Below are 16,659 nucleotides of genomic sequence, written 5' to 3'. Positions count from 1 at the left end.
TTGAAGAGAAAATTTATGAATGTCACCCCATGGAGCCATCTGTCAACAGTGATTTCTTGGTTTCCCCATCCCACAGAATTCCTTCTACTATGAAACCCTACCTTTCTCATGAACATGAGTATGAACTTATGGATTTATTATTCCCCCAAAGTCAGAAACCGCAGATAGTGACAGAACATCACAAATGTACGGCGTGGGAGAAGTCCTTTAATCAAGGGTTGCATATCAATATTGATCAAATAATGCACGAGGAAGAGAATCGATTTAAATGTGATATATATGCCAAGGTGTTCAACAAAAGATCAAGCCTTGGAAGTCATCAAAAATTCCACACTGTAAAGAAAACTTACAAGTGTAATAAATGTGGCAAGGTCTTCAATTACATTTCACGGCTTGCACAGCATCAGAAAATCCGCACTGGAGAGAAACCTTACAAATGTAATGAATGTGGAAAGGTATTCCGCGAAAGTTCAGCCCTTGCACAGCATCAAAGAATTCACACAGGTGAGAAACCTTACAAATGTAATGAATGTGGAACGCTATTCCACACAAGTTCAATCCTTGGACGACATTGAAGAATTCACACTGGAGAGAAACCTTACAAATGTAAAGAGTGTGGAAAGGTATTCTGTGACTGTACGGGACTTGCACAACATGCCAGAATTCACACTGGAGAAAAACATTACAAATGTAACAAATGTGGCAACATGTTCAGTCAGAAGTCATCCCTAGCACATCACTGGAGGATTCATACTGGAGAGAAACCTTACAAATGTAATGAATGTGGAAAGGTATTTAATCGTAGTTCACAACTTGCAAAACATCAGAGAATTCACACTGGAGAAAAACCTTACAAATGTAATGAATGTGGCAAAATGTTCAGTAGCAAGTCATCCCTAGGTAAGCACTGGAAGATTCATGGTGAGAGAAACCTTGCAAATGTTATGAATGTGGAAAGGTCTTCAGTCGCAATTCACGCCTTGTATGACATCTAATAATTCATACTGGTGAGAAACCTTCTAAATGAATATGGCAGGGTGTTCAGTCGGAATTCACCTTGCAAATCATTGGAGAATTCATACTGGAGAGAAACCTTACAGGAATGATCAATATGGCAAGATCTTCAGTCAAAATTTGTATCTTATATATAATCGAATTCTTTCTGGAGAGAAACCTTATAAATGTAACAAATGTGGAAAGATTTTCAGTCCAAACTCATGCTTAGCACATCATCATTGGAGAGTTCCTACTACAAAGAAACCTTACAAATGTAACAAGTCTGGCCGGTACCTTTAGTGTTCTCCATGACTAGAGAAACCTTTCAAATATAATAAAACATGCATGGCAAAAAAAAAATTAATAATAATAATAATAAAATAAATTCACTTAGCAAACATAATATGCAACATATTACGCAGGGTCCCACAGTGGAGAATGTACACCTTCCAGGAATGTACAGAGTAGTTGAGAAGGTAAGATGTATTCATACACAGGACACTATAAAAGTTTCGAGATACAAAAAAATTAAGAAACATAAAATCTTTTTGATTGCCATATTTTCTCAAAATCATTGCCACAACATTTTGTGCACTTTTGCATTTAAGTAAACCATTTTTGAAAACTGTTTCCACTCACTTTCTTCAAGTGCTGTAAGCTCATCTTCATAGGCCTAAAGAGCTCCTTCAGGGTTGGAGAAACTTCTTCCACACGTGTAATTTTTTACTGTAGGGAACAGGAAAAAAATCACCTGGGGCTGGGTCAGGACTGCAGGGTGGATGAGTCATAAGTTTAATATCAGGTATGAATGGTGATGTTGCTGTGTGGGGACCGTCACGGTGCAAGATGGTCCCCTGCAGGCCTGCCCTTGGCCTCTGTTCTTGAAGCTTCCCAGAACCTTTTGGTAATCATACTGTTGTGTGCCACTGAGTAGTAACAGTCCTTTGTTCCTCCAGAGGAACGATTGCTTCATGACAGCTTTTGGAGAAGAAAGTTGCCACCATTTTCCTTCCGACCCTTTGGAGTCTCTTCACTTTCGTTAGTGGATTTTCATCAGGAAAAAAAAAAAAATCCACACTGTCAACTGACACCTATTCTCTGGATCAAACTGATGAATCCAGGTTTCATCACCAGTAACAATGTCAGAAATGTGTCTACACTTGCCTCAGTCAAATCTGACCGGCATTTCTTCACCCCATTCAGCACATATGTGCTATGAGGCACCCAGGGTATGAAACTTTCCTGACTCAAAGGTAATAGTGAAGGATCTTGGACACTGTCTGCCATACATTCTGTAGTGCCACTTCAATATCTTTACATGTCAAGCCATTGTTCTCGAGAACCACTTTTTTCCACAGTGGCTATGTTCTTCTTGGTCACTACGGCCAAGGGACACCTACACCTTCCTCCTCATCTTTCAGTAAAGTTTGGCCTCTTCTAAATTCTTGAAACCACCAAAATATTGTTGCATAGGAAGGAGTAGTGTCCCTAAAATTTCATTGCAAATACTCAAGCCTTTGTGACTCCTTTAATTCTCTTTTAAAATCATAGAAAATCCTGCAAAAGTGCTCTCTTCCCAGCTCCACAGGTGATGCCAACTGAGTGTCACATGATGGGAAAAAATGAATCTCTCCCGGGAACATGGATAAGCTGAGCAGATTGAAACTTCCACAGGTGAATCAGAAAGGACCCCTGTACACTATGTTTCTTCAAAGTGAAATAATGGACCATAACATACTCGGCCTCAAAACTTTCATAGTGAAAGTTTTTCACTTTAAAATACTGCCAGGGGTACAAAATAGTACATAAGAAGCACCAGAATAAATGGTACAGGAAAAGAAGAGAAATTACTATGTCTTCAGAGCGACCCATCCATCTTGAGTCTCACAGCAGACACTGGGATCTGAGTTGGGACTTATGGTTTAAATAGAATTTATAGATTGATATGAAATGTCAGTTTTGTAGGTCAATATTATAGAATATCACCACTTTCTTATGGCCCAACCCAATAGCAAGGTAAGCCTCTTCTGTATATGAAAAAGAAAGCATGAACTCATTAGAAGTAGAAATGTAAACACCAGGTTCCAGGGCCTGGCACAAAGGAGGCTATTTAATTAAAACTTCTGCAAAATGAATTACAACTCCCTCTGTTTCCAATGATTTACTTAAGGAAAGAAATGCATAGACCATCCCCAAAGAGGTAACTACTTTGAGTCAAGAGCTACACATGTTCTATTTAATCATCACACCAATCCTGTAAGATATGTATTTCCTCGTTTTGTAGAAACAGATGGTCAAAAAGGAACTTGCCAGATCACATGGTAGCAAAAAGGGGAGTCGAGAGTCAAACAATCTGATGCCCTCACATATTTCCCACCCTCATGTACCATACTGGCATGGAAAGTGAAACCTTGCCTCCCTGAAAATATAATTAAGTGATCAATTGATATTTTAAGATATCTTTAAGGCAATGCAAATTTGTCCTAATTTAGTACATTCAAAATCCTATATATCCTATACTGTATATGCATGGGGAAAGACATTTTCCATATCTATTCAGTATTTCCAATTATTCCTTTGTGAAAAAAATAAAGATCGAGTACCATAGCTTTCTTACTTGCTACCAAGTTCAAGAGGGAGAGACCGTTTTTGCTTTAGTTTTTTTTTTTTTTTTTTTTTTGTGGAAACAGAGTCTCACTTTACCGCCCTCGGTAGAGTGCCATGATGTCACAGGACTCACAGCAACCTCCAGGTCTTGGGCTTACGCGATTCTCTTGCCTCAGCCTCCCAAGAAGCTGGGACTACAGGCTGCCTTAGATTTTCTTTTTATTTATTTATTTACTTTTTTTTTTTTTTATTGTTGGGGATTCATTGAGGGTACAATAAGCCAGGTTACACTGATTGCAATTGTTAGGTAAAGTCCCTCTTGCCTTAGATTTTCTTAAAAGAATTCTCAGATTGTTCCCAACGAGGCAAGTAGGTTCTCTATCTATGTGATATCTGTCTAGAAAAATAACCTTGCCCTCTGTAATTGTTAATGTGCCCTTGATTGCAGTATTATATACTCCAGAGGAAGATTTCAAAGACACAAAAACTATTTCACTAAAATCAAGATTCCCTATGCACAAGGTTGTGTTCCTATGGCTTAAATTAGTTTATATTTTTCCTAGCGCTATATAAAAGTCTTCTAATTATGAGAAATTAGATTCTTCTCATCTTGTTATATTTGCAATTCTACTTTAAGACACAGAAGAGCAACTAAACGTTTAGAACTTTTTTCCTTTTTTAATTAAGTTTCTTTTTCATTAGTCTTCTGATTATTTCCAGAAATCTAAGATATTTCAGAAAAAAAAACCCTCATTTATACCAAGCAATACCCAGTAATATTAAGTATTGGAAAGGTACTCTCTAGAAAATAATATTGGAAAATAGGTGGTATAGTTGGCTAATTTTGGATTAAGGAAGCAGAAACCAAAACTGGCTTTTAACCCTGTTATAAAATAATTTAAAACCACTGTCCCCTAAAGGTATAATCTATATTTATTCCTTTTGAGATCTCAGAGCATTTCAAATAATGCACATATAGGTTAGAGACCAGTGCCTCGTTTTTTTTTTAGTGTTGTGTATATCGTGATTACTACTGACCTGATAGGGATGCTTTCTCTCTCCACAAAAAGAATTCTGATGGGTGGCGCCTGTGGCTCAAGGAGTAGGGCGTCAGTCCCATATGCCGGAGGTGGCGAGTTCAAACCCAGCCCTGGCCAAAAACAAAAAAACAAACAAAAAGAAAAACAAAACAGGGGCGGTGTCTGTGGCTCAAGGAGTAGGGCGCCAGTCCCATATGCCAGAGGTGGCGGGTTCAAACCTAGCCCCGGCCAAAAAAAAAAAGAAAAACAAAACAAAAAGAATTCTGAAGCCCATTATCTTCTGACAAATTATTATCTTAGTGCATCTGGAAACTTATTGAATAATCATTATTTTGCAGCATCTGAAAACCATCTAATTTCTCATCTTGCTCACCTTTGGTGAGCTTTGAAATAGAAACCACACGAACTTTTAAATATATTCTCATTTACTCGGCACAGCAGTTTTTACACAATTCCTTAGTAATTAACACTCACTGCCTCTACTTTCTCACTACCCATTCACCCCCTAATCTGACATGCTCTGGCTCCATTTCCCACACACTCTTCTAATACCAATAACTTCCTTACTATCACATCTTATGGGTCAGCCTCATTTCACACAACTGATTCCTTCCTGCTTCCCTATCTCTCTTCTCCTGTGGCTTGGATAAAACTGTACTGTTCGTGTTCTTTCCTGTTTCACTGGCATCTTTCTTTCTCCCCAGACCTGCTAACCATTTCCCATCAGAGTTTCAGGTTTCTCTGTTTCTCGAGTGACACCAAATCTCTAGCCCAGGACACTCTCCTCATCGCTAGACCCAAACATTCAGATGTCTACCCTGTGTCTCCACCAATCTGTTCCTTCAGATCCTTCAACTCAACATTTCCCTGGTGGAAATCCCCTCAGTTACTCGTTGATCTATTTCTGTCCATGATACACAAATCTTCTGGTCAATCTGACACAAAACTTCAGAGTTGTTTTAATTCTTCCTTCTCCCTTGGCTCCTATTTCAAATCAGACAAGCTGGCAACATCTTTCGACTAACACTATTCCTAACGTGGGGGGGCGGAGCAAGATGGCAGCCGAGTAACAGCTTCCTTGCATCTGGGCACCGAGAGTCTGGGGAGATAGGACTCCAGGCATCTCTGGCTGGTGGGAACTGCCTATCATCACTCCTATGAGGATACAGGGAGTCAGCGAGAGACTTCTGGACCCCAAGAGGAGGACTAAAACAGTGGAAAACCGGCAAGTGGTCGCGTGTGTTCAACCCGTCTAAACCCGCCCACAACTGTAAGTTCAGTAGCAGCGAGACTGCAAACCAGAAAGGCCTTACCTGTGAACTCTTTTGATGTCCTTGGACTTGGCACTGAGTTGAACTGCCTTGGGGAAGGCCTGAGTGGGAGTGCGGAGAACTTTGGCCGTTGTCTAGGGCCCCAGTCTGAGCCGCTGAGCCAGACGGAGCTAATAGTGTTTGGCGGTGGGTCACACGGATCCATTGTCAGTGATCTGCCCCGGCAAGCTCCGCCCTCAGGGTAGCAGAGCTAGAAACGGGTGGGAGCTGGTAACCCAGCAACCAAGTAGCCTAAGGGTGGGGTCTGAGCCGCCTTGCAGCCCTAACCCTCAGGGGCAGAGTGAGACCGGTTTTGGCACACTGAGTAAGTGGATAGCCACTTCAGCAGTGATTCCAACGAGAAAGCTGGGAAAGCTTCTGCTCAGCAAGTTTACAAGTTCAAAGTGCCTTTTAAGTGGGCTGAAGAGAGATTTAGGGTGTCTACCTGCTGGGGTTTGAGAAATCAGCAGCCTCCAGTCGTATCAGAACTGTGACTAACATCTCATACCCCAAAAGACCACGTGTTGCCCAGACAATATTCAACAACATATACAAACTGCTTTGTTTTTGGTTGTGTATTTTTTTTTCTTTTTTTTTTTTTTGTTTGGTTGGGTTTTTTTGTTTGTTTATTTTGACGTTGTTGATGTTCTTTTGTTTCTTAATTTCAATCTTTTCCATACAGATCCCTTTTTCTTTCTCAATTTTTCTAGTTTAATTATAATTTCCCATTGCTGCCTTTTTTAATAACTACAACTTCATTTTTGCTAGTGTTTCTACCGCTATCACTTGGTTTTTCACCCAATTTTATCGCCATAAAGTTTTCTGTTTGCTTGTTTTGGTTTGATTTATAGCATTTTTGTCTTTCCTCTCTACTTGGTGGAGGTGGGGTACTGTGTCTGACCAGGTTAGCAAAGAGCTGCTGACCTAAAGGGAACCACCCAACTGGGCACCCAACCCCCAGAAGGTGGGGTTTTTTAAGGTTGTGTCAAAGTACCCTACTGTACACCTATATTGCCCTGTCTCCCTCTTTCTGTGCCTCTCTTCTTTTTGTCAATATTCCTTATCCCTACCCCCTCTCCTTTCTCTATCTTTCTTTTTTTTCTTATCACTTGGTCATCCTTTCTTTCATCCCTTTTTTGCTCTTCAACCTTCTCACCTTCCTGGTCCTGTAACCCTTAGTCCACAGGCACAAGAACTTAAAGAGCAAGAAAAAGTGAAAGGAAAATTAGGGCAAGGAAACAGATAAAAGAAATCACTCATGAGGAAGAATCAGCAGAAAACTCCAGGCAACATGAAGAACCAGTCCAGAACAACCCCGCCAAGGGACCATGAGGTAGCTACTGCAGAGGATTCCACCTATACAGAAATGTTAGGAATGACAGAAAGGGAATTTAGAATACACATGTTGAAAACAATGAAAGAAATGATGGAAACAATGAAGGAAACTGCTAATAAAGTGGAAAATAACCAAAAGGAAATCCAAAAACAGAATCAAATCAGAGATGAACGATATGAAGAATATAAAAAGGATATAGCAGAGCTGAAGGAAATGAAACAGTCAATCAGGGAACTTAAAGATGCAATGGAAAGTATCAGCAACAGGTTAGACCATGCAGAAGAAAGAATTTCAGAGGTAGAAGACAAAGTTTTTGAGATAACTCAGATAGTAAAAGAGGCAGAAAAGAAGAGAGAGAAAGCAGAACGTTCACTGTCAGAATTATGGGACTTTATGAAACGTTCCAACATACGAGTTATAGGAATTCCAGAAGGGGAAGAAGAATGCCCCAGAGGAATGGAAGCCATACTAGAGAATATTATAAAAGAAAATTTCCCAAACATCACCAAAGATTCTGACACACTGCTTTCAGAGGGCTATCGGACCCCAGGTCGCCTCAACTCTAACCGAGCTTCTCCAAGACACATTGTGATGAACCTGTCCAAAGTCAAGACAAAAGAAAAGATTCTGCAAGCTGCCAGGAGTAAGCGCCAGTTGACCTACAGGGGCAAATCCATCAGAGTGACCTCAGACTTCTCTAATGAAACTTTCCAAGCAAGAAGACAATGGTCATCTACCTTTAATCTACTTAAACAGAACAATTTTCAGCCCAGAATTCTGTACCCTGCTAAGCTAAGCTTCAAAATTGATGGAGAAATCAAATCATTTACGGATATACAAACATTGAGGAAATTCGCCACAACAAGACCAGCTCTACAGGAAATACTTCAACCTGTTCTGCACACTGACCACCACAATGGATCAGCAGCAAAGTAAGAACTCAGAAATCAAAGGACAGAACCTAACCTCCACACTGATGCAAAAGATAAAACTAAGCAATGGACTCTCACCAAATAAGACGAATAGAATACTACCACACTTATCAATTATCTCCATAAATGTTAATGGCTTGAATTCCCCACTGAAGAGGCATAGATTGGCTGACTGGATTAAAAAACACAAGCCATCCATTTGCTGTCTGCAAGAAACACACCTGGCTTCAAAAGACAAATTAAAGCTCCGAGTCAAGGGTTGGAAGACAATTTTTCAGGCAAATGGAATTCAGAAGAAAAGAGGAGTTGCAATCTTATTTTCAGATACATGTGGATTTAAAGCAACTAAAGTCAAAAAAGACAAAGATGGTCACTTTATATTGGTCAAGGGAAAACTACAACAAGAAGACATTTCAATTCTAAATATCTATGCACCAAATTTAAATGCTCCCAGATTCTTGAAACAGACCTTACTCAGTCTGAGCAATATGATATCTGATAATACCATCATAACAGGGGACTTTAACACACCTCTTACAGACCTGGACAGATCCTCTAATCAGAAATTAAACAAAGATATAAAAGATTTAAATGAGACCCTAGAACAATTATGCTTGATAGACGCATATAGAACACTCCACCCCAAAGATAAAGAATATACATTCTTCTCATCACCCCATGGAACATTCTCCAAAATTGATCATATCCTGGGACACAAAACAAATATCAACAGAATCAAAAGAATTGAAATTTTACCTTGTATCTTTTCAGACCATAAGGCACTAAAGGTGGAACTCAACTCTAACGAAAATGCTCGACCCCATCCAAAGGCATGGAAATTAAACAATCTTCTGTTGAATAACAGATGGGTGAAGGAAGAAATCAAACAGGAAATCACTAACTTCCTTAAGCATAACAACAATGAAGACACAAGCTACCAAAACCTGTGGGATACTGCAAAAGCAGTTTTGAGAGGAAAATTCATTGCTTTAGATGCCTACATTCGAAAAACAGACAGAGAGCACATCAACAATCTCACAAGAGACCTTATGGAATTGGAAAAAGAAGAACAATCTAAGCCTAAACTCAGTAGAAGAAAAGAAATCTCCAAAATCAAATCAGAGATCAATGAAATTGAAAACAAAAGAATCATTCAGAAAATTAATGAAACAAGGAGTTGGTTTTTTGAAAAAATAAATAAAATAGATAAACCATTGGCCAGACTAACTAGAAATAGAAAAGTAAAATCTCTAGTAACCTCAATCAGAAATGATAAAGGGGAAATAACAACTGATCCCACAGAGATACAAGAGATCATCTCTGAATACTACCAGAAACTGTATGCCCAGAAATTTGACAATGTGAAGGAAATGGATCAATATTTGGAATCACACCCTCTCCCTAGACTTGGCCAGGAAGAAATAGACCTCCTGAACAGACCAATTTCAAGCACTGAGATCAAAGAAACAATAAAAAAGCTTCCAACTAAAAAATGCCCTGGTCCAGATGGCTTCACTCCAGAATTCTATCAAACCTTCAAGGAAGAGCTTATTCCTGTACTGCAGAAATTATTCCAAAAAATTGAGGAAGAAGGAATCTTCCCCAACACATTCTATGAAGCAAACATCACCCTGATACCAAAACCAGGAAAAGACCCAAACAAAAAGGAGAATTTCAGACCAATCTCACTCATGAATATAGATGGAAAAATTCTCAACAAAATCCTAGCCAATAGATTACAGCTTATCATCAAAAAAGTCATTCATCATGATCAAGCAGGCTTCATCCCAGGGATGCAAGGCTGGTTCAACATACGCAAGTCCATAAACGTTATCCACCATATTAACAGAGGCAAAAATAAAGATCACATGATCCTCTCAATAGATGTAGAAAAAGCATTTGATAAAATCCAGCATCCTTTTCTAATTAGAACACTGAAGATTATAGGCATAGGTGGCACATTTCTAAAACTGATTGAAGCTATCTATGACAAACCCACAGCCAATATTTTACTGAATGGAGTAAAACTGAAAGCTTTTCCTCTTAGAACTGGAACCAGACAAGGTTGTCCTCTGTCACCTTCACTATTCAACATAGTGCTGGAAGTTCTAGCCAATACAATTAGGCAAGACAAGGAAATAAAGGGAATCCAAATGGGAGCAGAGGAGGTCAAACTCTCCCTCTTTGCTGACGACATGATCTTATACTTAGAGAACCCCAAAGACTCAACCACAAGACTCCTAGAAGTCATCAAAAAATACAGTAATGTTTCAGGATATAAAATCAATGTCCACAAGTCAGTAGCCTTTGTGTACACCAATAACAGTCAAGATGAGAAGCTAATTAAGGACACAACTCCCTTCACCATAGTCTCAAAGAAAATCAAATACCTAGGAATATACCTAACGAAGGAGGTGAAGGACCTCTATAAAGAAAACTATGAACTCCTCAGAAAGGAAATAGCAGAGGATATTAACAAATGGAAGAACATACCATGCTCATGGATGGGAAGAATCAACATTGTTAAAATGTCTATACTTCCCAAAGCAATCTACCTATTCAATGCCATTCCTATCAAAGTACCTACATCGTATTTTCAAGATTTGGAAAAAATGATTCTGCGTTTTGTATGGAACCGGAAAAAACCCCGCATAGCTAAGGCAGTTCTTAGTAACAAAAATAAAGCTGGGGGCATCAGCATACCAGATTTTAGTCTGTACTACAAAGCCATAGTGCTCAAGACAGCTTGGTACTGGCACAAAAACAGAGACATAGACACTTGGAATCGAATTGAACACCAAGAAATGAAACTAACATCTTACAACCACCTAATCTTCGATAAACCAAACAAGAACTTACCTTGGGGGAAAGACTCCCTATTCAATAAATGGTGTTGGGAGAATTGGATGTCTGCGTGTAAAAGACTGAAACTGGACCCACACCTTTCCCCACTCACAAAAATTGATTCAAGATGGATAAAGGACTTAAATTTAAGGCACGAAACAATAAAAATCCTCAAAGAAAGCATAGGAAAAACACTGGAAGATATTGGCCTGGGGGAAGACTTCATGAAGAAGACTGCCATGGCAATTGCAACAACAACAAAAATAAACAAATGGGACTTCATTAAACTGAAAAGCTTCTGTACAGCTAAGGTGACGATAACCAAAGCAAAGAGACAACCCACACAATGGGAAAGGATATTTGCATATTTTCAATCAGACAAAAGCTTGATAACCAGGATCTATAGAGAACTCAAATTAATCCACATGAAAAAAGCCAACAATCCCTTATATCAATGGGCAAGAGACATGAATAGAACTTTCTCTAAAGACGACAGACGAATGGCTAACAAACACATGAAAAAATGTTCATCATCTCTGTATATTAGAGAAATGCAAATCAAAACATCCCTGAGATATCATCTAACCCCAGAGAGAATGGCCCACATCACAAAATCTCAAAACTGCAGATGCTGGCGTGGATGTGGAGAGAAGGGAACACTTTTACACTGCTGGTGGGACTGCAAACTAGTACAACCTTTCTGGAAGGAAGTATGGAGAAACCTCAAAGCACTCAACCTAGACCTCCCATTCGATCCTGCAATCCCATTACTGGGCATCTACCCAGAAGGAAAGAAATCCTTTTATCATAAGGACACTTGTACTAGACTGTTTATTGCAGCTCAATTTACAATCGCCAAAATGTGGAAACAGCCTAAATGCCCACCAACCCAGGAATGGATTAACAAGCTGTGGTATATGTATACCATGGAATACTATTCAGCCATTAAAAAAAATGGAGACTTTACATCCTTCGTATTAACCTGGATGGACGTGGAAGACATTATTCTTAGTAAAGCATCACAAGAATGGAGAAGCATGAATCCTATGTACTCAATCTTGATATGAGGACAATTAATGACAATTAAGGTTATGGGGGGGGAAGCAGAAAGAGAGAGGGAGGGAGTGGGGTGGGGCCTTAGTGTGTGTCACACTTTATGGGGGCAGGACATGATTGCAAGAGGGACTTTACCTAGCAATTGCAATCAGTGTAACTGGCTTATTGTACCCTCAATGAATCCCCAACAATAAAAAAAAAAAGAAAAAAAAAAAAAAACACTGTTCCTAACGTATAGTAGTTGTTAACAAGGGTAATTTTCTGATTTTATTTTAGTAACTTGTGCAATACCTTTTCTTTTTTTCAAAATGATATGCTACAAAACAGAAGGGACTGAGTTTTATGCATTCAAGATAATCCTTCAGCTGTGCCAGTAAGTGCTGGAAGGGCAGAGCACAGTAAGCTTCAGATGTTTTTATAAAGAATGGGTTTACCAGTAGAAATCTGGTTGTGGAGGGAGGGAAACCATAAGAGATTTTGTTTGTTTTTTTTTTTATTGTTAAATCATAGCTGTGTACATGAGTGCAAACAAGGGGTACAATGTGCTGGTTTCATATACAATCTGAAATATTCTCATCAAACTGTTCAACGTAGCCTTCATGGCATTTTCTTAGTTATTGTATGTAGACATTAGAGATTTTGTAAGCAGCAGCACTGCATGGTGTTTTCACAACTCACTGTTTCCATTCAACCTACTTAGATGGCTTCAGGATTCTGACCCAACGATCTCTTGATCTCTTAGCACTGCCTCGACTAGTCAGCACTTTGCCCCAAAGTAAATCTTATTAAAGGAAGATCAGGGATAGATCCAGATCCACAGAGGATGAAAGGAGCTGCCCTTTACATTTCCCTAAGGGCACAACCAGTCCCACTGAATTCAGCTCAAAGGGATACCAAGAAGTCTCTCCTTACTGCTCTGGCTTTCTCTCTTCCTCCCGTGATTTTCTTACACACTTGCCCTCTTTTCCTTAAATCCACTTCTCAATCCCTTCAGCTATGTCTGTGAAGAGAAAGAGGGAGGAGGGGAAACTGCCTCTTTTTGCCTAGAACAAGAAGAAGCGTCTCATCTGACTGTGTAGTTCTGATGCATTATTCCAAAGAACCTCGATCTCTTTTCTCCATTTTACCATTTTCTACCATCCAAATTTGGAATAGGGCCAGCACCCCAGGAGGAGAGAGTAAGTACAGCTCCCAGAAGGAAGTAAGGATTTTAAAAACCCATCCTGCAATTCACACAGTCCCACAGAATTCAACACAGTGACCAGGGTAAATAAATATTTGGTAAGTAACTAACAAATATGTTCTCTATAGAGATCCATAGATGAAATGGAAGTAGTCTAAAAATCAAATAGACCAATTAATGTGTAATGCTTTATAAAAAACCATAAAAGATTTTAATCTTTTTTTTTCCTTGAGTTAATGGTGCCTTCCTAATGAATCTAAATTGTTAATGAATTTGGCTCAGCTCTAGTAAAATCAATGAAGCATTTCTATCAAATCAGTATTCAGAATATGTGTCCATTGATTTCAGCATAATGCTTAATATGTGTACTACCAAAAAACACTTATTTACAACCTAGTGCTCAAAGGTCCCTCACTTGAAAAAAATTTTTAAATGCTAATGTTATATAGATATCCAAAAAATATAGAGCTCTAAATGTCATCAAATAGGCATGAAATTTAAAATAGTTTAACTGTCGGGCAGCACCTGTGGCTCAAAGGAGTAGGGCGCCAGCCCCATATACCAGAGGTGGTGGTTTCAAACCCAGCCCAGGCCAAAAACTGCCAGTGGCTCAGTGAATAGGCCGCCAGCTGGTTCGAGCCCAGCCCAGGCCTGCTAAAGAGCAATGACAACTGCAAACAAAAAATAGCTGGGCATTGTGGTGGGTGCCTGTAGTCACAGCTGCTTGGGAGTTTGAAGAAAGAGAATCACTTAAGCCCAAGAGTTGGAGGTTGCTATGGGGTGTGCCGCCCCGGCACCCTACCGAGGGAGACATAGTGAGACTCTGTCTCCAAAAAAATAAATAAAAATTTAAAAATAACAAAAATAAAATAGTTTAACATAACAAATTGCACATGAACTTTATGTCCACCCTGTATTATGCCAGGCGTTTTGGTAAACCATGTTTTGTATTTGCTCTAAATAAACCAACTTAGATAAATGTCAGATGTGTGCAGCCGAGACTGGATATGTTAGATTGGCAACACCCATCCCTCCATAGCCCAGCTTCAGCAACCATGTGTAAGAGCCAGATGGAAAATGGGGACAGAAAAGAACAGCTTTATGTATGAATTCCAGAGTCCAGAGAAGAACAAATGCAAAGGATAGTAGCTAGTCACTATCTATCTAGTCCTTTTAATCGCCTGCCCCAGGGAGTCAATCTGAACTGTCACATAGAAAAAAGCTGCACACAAAGGCTGAAGTTAACACAAGGAACTTCATGAGATTTGCAATGCTCAAGGCAGAGCGGAAGAAAGGAGATTTTGTCATTTCTGCAAATATGGCATGGCTCCAGTGTTGCAGTCAAAGTGGAGAGGAATCCAGTAGTCTTTGGCAATTTGGAGATCTTACAGCTTTGGGAGCATTGTAAAAAATATGCTGGGTAGAGAAGCAGCGTTTCCACGGAGACTACTCTTACAACACCTTGCAGCCAGCAGCTCTCAAATGAAATGCAATCGCATTAGAATGATTTTGTGAACATGTGTGAAGCCAGGGATGACGAGGCAGTTTTAGTGGTTGTGCAGGAAGGAATCAAAACAATAATATAAGCTAACATGCCTTCGTTTGTAACCAAAGCCACTGAGATTGGGGATATTTGGAATGTAGGCATGAATATGTAAACTGATGTCCTTTTGATTCATCATTAACCATTTTAATGTGTGTGTGAGATCTTCCTTAAGAGTCCAGAGTTTTCAGGTTTTTGGACATCAGATTTGATCCAATTCTTTCGTTTCTTGGTTTTTGATTTTTCCTGCCCAAATGGAAAACAGTAATAAACATGTATTGAGTTTTCTTTTTGAGAAACTACATTAAGCAGTGTGGAAGAACAAAAAAAGAAATAAGAAGTGTTCCTTTAATGAACACAAAATGTATTTGGGAATATGAGATGACACAAAAAAGGACAATGAAGAAACAGATCAAGAATATATCTTTTTTTTTTTTTTTTTTGTAGAGACAGAGTCTCACTATACCACCCTCGGGTAGAGTGCCGTGGCGTCACACAGCTCACAGCAACCTCTAACTCTTGGGCTTACGCGATTCTCTTGCCTCAGCCTCCCGAGCAGCTGGGACTACAAGCGCCCGCCACAACGCCCAGCTATTTTTTTGTTGCAGTTTGGCCGGGGCCGGGTTTGAACCCACCACCCTCGGCATATGGGGCCGGCGCCCTACTCACTGAGCCACAGTTGCCGCCCAAGAATATATCTTTATAAACACATTGAACACTTCTGGAAGATTACCAAAGGACAGGTATTTCCTTGCAGAGGAGAACTTTAAGGCAGGGCTGGGTGGGAAACCTTTCACTCTTACCAATTTGGGCAATTTAAACTTTTTACCATGTACTCATTTTATCCTTTTAAGAAGAAAATGCTATATTTTTCTAAAGTACAGAATAGAGACTTAGAACTGCCTAGTTATAACCTGAACAAAAGCATAGATCTTTGGAGTCAGACAAACTTGTCTTTGCTAACTTACCTAAACCAATTAAACCTTTCAGAGTTGTTTGATTCTTTTTGGTTAACATCTATGATCTCTGGCACTTAATACTAGATAAGAACTCTATCCACAGTCTCACCAACAAATAGGTAGGATGTTATAAAAAAGCAAATCTCAAATCAAATATGGGGGCACGAACACATTTTCTTTAGTAATCAGGCACTAAAAAAATTGCAACCTAGATTCTCAAACATCTATCTTGCAAGAATGGCACATGTGGATGTATTTTAGCAGCAGAATCAGCTAATCTTCGACTTGGATCAGATAATAGAATCTTCCATTAAGTGGCAGAATGCTGGGCCAAATGGAATCCTTGGCCTAAATTCTTCTTCAAAGACTTCTAGGCCAGGGGGCTCCCTTAATTCCTATTAATATGTAATATTATGATACAATATTGTTATGCAACATTTACATCTGTATATTACTTTTAGTCAATAAACATATCTTAAATGCTATTTATTCATCCACAACAATAATTTCTAACAGAGGCAGCACCATATAATGGCAAAGACTATAGGCTCTGCAATCAGGCTGTGTGAGTTCAAATCTGGCTCTACCCCTTGATAATCTTGAGCAAGTTACTTAAACTCTGTGTCTTTATCTCTCATCAGTGCACTGTTAATAGAAGTTTCTTTCATGAGAAAGAAATGAGATGATATTTGCAAAGTGCTTAGATCAGGGTCTGACATATATTAAGTGCTCTATTAGTACTTATTAAACACATTAAATTAGCAACCTGTGTGATAATTAAGATCTCTAGTGAAGATTATGATAGTACTGTCAGGCTTGCTTTCTTACAGCCTTGGACAATATACATTGTAAC

This window comes from Nycticebus coucang, chromosome 12 (genome assembly GCF_027406575.1).
Source record: "Nycticebus coucang isolate mNycCou1 chromosome 12, mNycCou1.pri, whole genome shotgun sequence".
Classification (NCBI taxonomy): Eukaryota; Metazoa; Chordata; class Mammalia; order Primates; family Lorisidae; genus Nycticebus; species Nycticebus coucang.
This window is presented reverse-complemented; position numbering follows the sequence as displayed.